The sequence below is a fragment of the Notothenia rossii genome (genome assembly GCF_949606895.1).
Source record: "Notothenia rossii genome assembly, chromosome: 4".
Lineage (NCBI taxonomy): Eukaryota > Metazoa > Chordata > Actinopteri > Perciformes > Nototheniidae > Notothenia > Notothenia rossii.
In genome coordinates this window covers 4064310-4069810 of record NC_136902.1, presented here as the reverse complement: position 1 = coordinate 4069810, position 5501 = coordinate 4064310, and the positions used below count along the sequence as shown (strand labels likewise).

General features: G+C 42.4%; 1 long non-coding RNA gene across 1 annotated transcript in view; it reads right to left on the bottom strand.

The window, feature by feature from the left end:
• Positions 1 to 1802, bottom strand: part of LOC307035473 — a 296952-nt gene extending 295150 nt beyond the window's left edge. Inside the window, exon 1 of the long non-coding RNA XR_013807115.1 lies at positions 1071 to 1802. This is a non-coding gene — a long non-coding RNA (uncharacterized lncRNA). The remainder of the gene's footprint in view (positions 1 to 1070) is intronic.
• Positions 1803 to 5501: the final 3699 nt, after the last annotated feature.

The window sequence follows — 5501 nt, the reverse complement described above, 5'->3', positions numbered from 1 at the left end:
TTTCAGCCCCTCTTTTCACCCTCTGTCTGAAACCAGAGTCCAGTCTGCTCTGGCTCTGTTGTGATTGGTCAACCCGCTTAGAGATGTCCCGCCCCTTAGCCTATCACCTGCAATGTGTTGGAGCGCTAGCCAATAGGAGTGCTCGTGTTCCATGGTGAGAAACACAGGGATTTTAGCCTCTGCAGACCATTTTACATGCACTAAAACCCTTTAGCACTCACTACAGGAGAGGGGGGGGGGGGGGGGGAACAAATATATAAAAGGTGCTTTTCAAGATTGAATTAAGACGGGATCAATTCTAATTATTTAAAAACCCTTTCTGGCCACGCCACAGGTTTCACTTCAAACCTCTTTCACATGTTAAATCTCGACAGTTCTTCATGAATTAAACATTAAAGCTGACCAAAGCTGCCGCTGTCTCGCAGTCACTGATTTCCCCCCCCCCCCCCTTGTGTGATGAGTGCTCTCCTCTCTACCGGCTGCCAGCTTCCATAACAGCACAATGCTCCACAAAGGAAAATGAAAAGGGTGCAACAAAAAATATAAATGTTGATAATCAAAGCCCCCCCCCAAAAGACCCTGCTCCATACTGTAGAGCCATTTATCCCAGCGCTGCACTGTGGTGATAAACAGACAACAAAGGGAGGGAACGGAGCTGCAGACACTCAGACAGACGTGTGTACACCTCAGTCACACACACACACACACACACACACACACACACACACACACACACACACACACACACACACACACACACACACACACACACACACACACACACACACACACACACACACACACACACACACACACACACACACACACACACACACACACACACACACACACACACACACACACACACACACACCATACAGGAGTGTTCGTAGTGTTTGGATAACAAGATTTGAGCTGCAAAAACACTTAGATAATTGGGCAACTCTTTGATTAATTGCCAACTACTTTAAAGGGGACCTATCATGTAAAATACACTTGTTGATGTCTTGTATACATCACTATGTGTCCCCGGTGTGTCAGGGAACTCACGCAGCGTCAGAAAATAAAACCCTCTCTTTTCCTCCGTACCCAAATCTCTAAAAACGGGGGAACAACGGAGCTGATCCAGATTTGCGTCCGATATGACGTCATATCTGAAATGTGGACCCACGGCCCAATCAGAAACGTTGCTATCAGAAACAATGCCCGACTGTTTTGGACGTAATATGGGCGGTGTTTACATTAGCATTGCTAACACTCAGAGCTAACCTGTACTGGAGAGCATGTGTGTGAAGAAGCAGGAAGTAAAAAGGAACTCACCTTGTGGTATAACCGGCAAGAGAGAAAGCCTTTGAGCTCCATACTGTTTCAGAGAGAATCCTTGATAATCCATTATATGGCGTTTCATCACGGCAGTATTTAGTTTAGACAGTAGCTGCCGGGTCCCGCATGAGCTCAGACCCCTCCCCTTTTTTTATCCATTTTTTTTTTTTTTTAAAGCTTTATACCCAGAATCAGCACTTTTGAAACAGGAAGTGAAATAGAGGGATATGAGGCATGGCTAGAATGGGTGATCTGTTTGGTATTTTGAGCAAAACACTTCATAGACATGTTTTTTTTATATATTTGTATATATCTGAGACCTATGCTATTGCCTAAAAATAGCATGATAGGTGACCTTTAAATGATCGATTGACCAGTTTCAGTTAGGAGAAACAGGTACGATTATCTGATTCCAGGTTTAAAATTTGAATATCTTCTGGTTTATTTAATCTTCTGTGATGGTTAAACGATTGTGTTTGAGATGCGGACAAAAAAAAAGTTGATTCAGGATTCATCTTGGACTTTTTTTTGAATTTTCTGACATTTGTATAGACCAAACATCTAATCTCCAAAAGTCTCATCAACAGAAACACTGGGGAAATGTTCTGATTCCAGCTTTTTAATATGATATGATATTATTGTTATATATTTGAGGGGAAAAAATACATTTGAGGACACTGATCCACATTGTTCTACCGTTAATAGACCCAACAACCCATCGAATGATCGAGACAATTATCAAAATGACCATTTGTTGCAGCTCTCTTCACCCATGCCCGTCCTGAAACAGCAACATGGTAAACACAGGAAGTGGAGTGTCTGTTAATGCATGAAGAACACGGACCCAGACTCTCTCAATGATGCAACACTCTGGATTTGCATGATTTGCATTAGCACCAGTGGTTGATCTGCTGCAGCTGCCATTCACACCTGAGTCCGTCTACCTGCTTGATTACAGAAGTGTTCCTGCTGCAGGCACGCTGCATCGGCCTGTATGCAAAGCAGGGAGGGGTTTATAAATAAACCTCCCTCTGCTTTACACCCTATGTAGTGCACACCCATGCGTGCTTTGTTGCACCGGGGAAGATGTATTCAGTTTGATATCCACTGCTTTTGATGCAATATTAACCGCAGTGAGGTGTTTCAAAGATGTGAGACATTGCAGGGGGCTTTCCATAAGAAAGAGAGGAGAGGGGGAGAGGTTGGAGCGTGTGTCTAGGACAGAGGTGGGAAATATTGGAGTATAAATACTTTGTTACTTTTTCGGGTATCAGTACTTTACTCCACTAATTATTTTTCTAACGACTTTCTACTTTGACTTCTTACATGTTGAACTCAAATACCTGTACTTTCTACTTCTTACATGTTGAACTCAAATACCTGTACTTTCTACTTCTTACATGTTGAACACAAATACCTGAACTTTCTACTTCTTACATGTTGAACTCAAATACCTGTACTTTCTACTTCTCACATGTTGAACACAAATACCTGTACTTTCTACTTCTCACATGTTGAACTCAAATACCTGTACTTTCTACTTCTTACATGTTGAACTCAAATACCTGTACTTTCTACTTCTTACATGTTGAACTCAAATACCTGTACTTTCTACTTCTTACATGTTGAACTCAAATACCTGAACTTTCTACTTCTTACATGTTGAACACAAATACCTGAACTTTCTACTTCTTACATGTTGAACTCAAATACCTGTACTTTCTACTTCTTACATTTTGAACACAAATACCTGTACTTTCTACTTCTCACATGTTGAACTCAAATACCTGTACTTTCTACTTCTTACATGTTGAACTCAAATACCTGTACTTTCTACTTCTTACATGTTGAACTCAAATACCTGTACTTTCTACTTCTTACATGTTGAACACAAATACCTGAACTTTCTACTTCTCACATGTTGAACTCAAATACCTGTACTTTCTACTTCTTACATGTTGAACTCAAATACCTGTACTTTCTACTTCTTACATGTTGAACTCAAATACCTGTACTTTCTACTTCTTACATGTTGAACACAAATACCTGAACTTTCTACTTCTCACATGTTGAACTCAAATACCTGTACTTTCTACTTCTTACATGTTGAATCCAAATACCTGTACTTTCTACTTCTTACATGTTGAATCCAAATACCTGTACTTTCTACTTCTTACATGTTGAACTCAAATACCTGTACTTTCTACTTCTTACATGTTGAACTCAAATACCTGTACTTTCTACTTCTCACATGTTGAATCCAAATACCTGTACTTTCTACTTCTTACATTTTGAATCCAAATACCTGTACTTTCTACTTCTTACATGTTGAACTCAAATACCTGTACTTTCTACTTCTTACATGTTGAACTCAAATACCTGTACTTTCTACTTCTTACATGTTGAACTCAAATACCTGTACTTTCTACTTCTTACATGTTGAACACAAATACCTGTACTTTCTACTTCTTACATGTTGAACACAAATACCTGTACTTTCTACTTCTCTCATTTTCCAAACAGGCTGGTTCCTTTAGTCTGAATGTGTGTTTGGTGGCGTGATCATTATTATTTAGAGTCATTGCGTGCCTATTGATTTGAACACGATCCGTGTATCCATCATTTCCTGGTCTTCTCTAAAGAAGAGGGACCAATGGAAACGTTGTCATGTTGCCGTTGGTCACCATGGAAACATTCATTAGCTAACAATGACATTATTGTTCTATTAATATAAAGGGAGGTCAGGTACTCTTTAAAACAGCTGCTAGTTATGGGTACTTTTTACTGAAGGACATTTCAAAGCCTCTTTACTTTGACTTGAGTAAAGAAGTTTAGTCAGTACTTCTACTTTCACCAGAGTATTTTTAAACACGAGTATCTGTACTTCTACTTGAGTAAAGGATGTGTGGACTTTTGCCATCTCTGGTCTAGGGGGCGGCTCTGCTCTCCAGAAACAGATCTGACCTTTCTCTCTACTTCACTGCGTCTGCCGGCGGCTCCGTTACCCAGCCGAGGACCAAAATCTCTGGATTATTGCTCTAAATATAGTTCTCTCACAACATGACCCAAACATGTGATATGGCAGAAATCCATGCGATGGATCTGCAGGAGGACACACAGACCCGAGCGATGACAGCGATGTCAAACATGTTTTCACAAAAGGTTTTTCAATCGAGGCAGTGATAGTGTTGGGATGGATAAATATTGAGATGAATATCTGCTATCTAAAAGTGTGTCAGTAATGATTCAGGAAACAACACACACACACACACACACACACACACACACACACACACACACACACACACACACACACACACACACACACACACACACACACACACACACACACACACACACACACACACACACACACACACACACACACACACACACACACACACACACACACACACACACACACACACACACACACACACACAGCGGGAGACCAGGGGACACTAAAGAGTGACGCACACAGCTGGGAGACCAGGGGACACTAAAGAGTGACGCACACAGTTGAGAGACCAGGGGACACTAAAGAGTGACTCACACAGCTGGAGACCAGGGGACACTAAAGAGTGACGCACACAGCTGGGAGACCAGGGGACACTAAAGAGTGACTCACACAGCTGGAGACCAGGGGACACTAAAAAGTGACTCACACAGCTGGAGACCAGGAGACACTAAAGAGTGACGCACACAGCTGGGAGACCAGGGGACACTAAAGAGTGACTCACACAGCTGGAGACCAGGGGACACTAAAGGGTGACGCACACAGCTGGGAGACCAGGGGACACTAAAGAGTGACGCACACAGCTGGGAGACCAGGGGACACTAAAGAGTGACGCACACAGCTGGGAGGCCAGGGGACACTAAAGAGTGACGCACACAGCTGGGAGACCAGGGGACACTAAAGAGTGACGCACACAGCTGGGACGGAGCGCTTGGTGACGTTCAGGATGATAAAGCTGAACAACTTTCTCTGTTGTTGGAAACTTACCTAAAATGTTTGATGGTCTTATTTGAACAATGTGATCACATGACTCCTTCTGGTCCCAGCTGTGTGCGTCACTCTTTAGTGTCCCCCGGTCTCCCAGCTGTGTGCGTCACTCTTTAGTGTCCCCTGGTGTCCGTGGTGTGTTGAGCTTCTTGCAGCGTTTGCGTCAAGTTGCTGA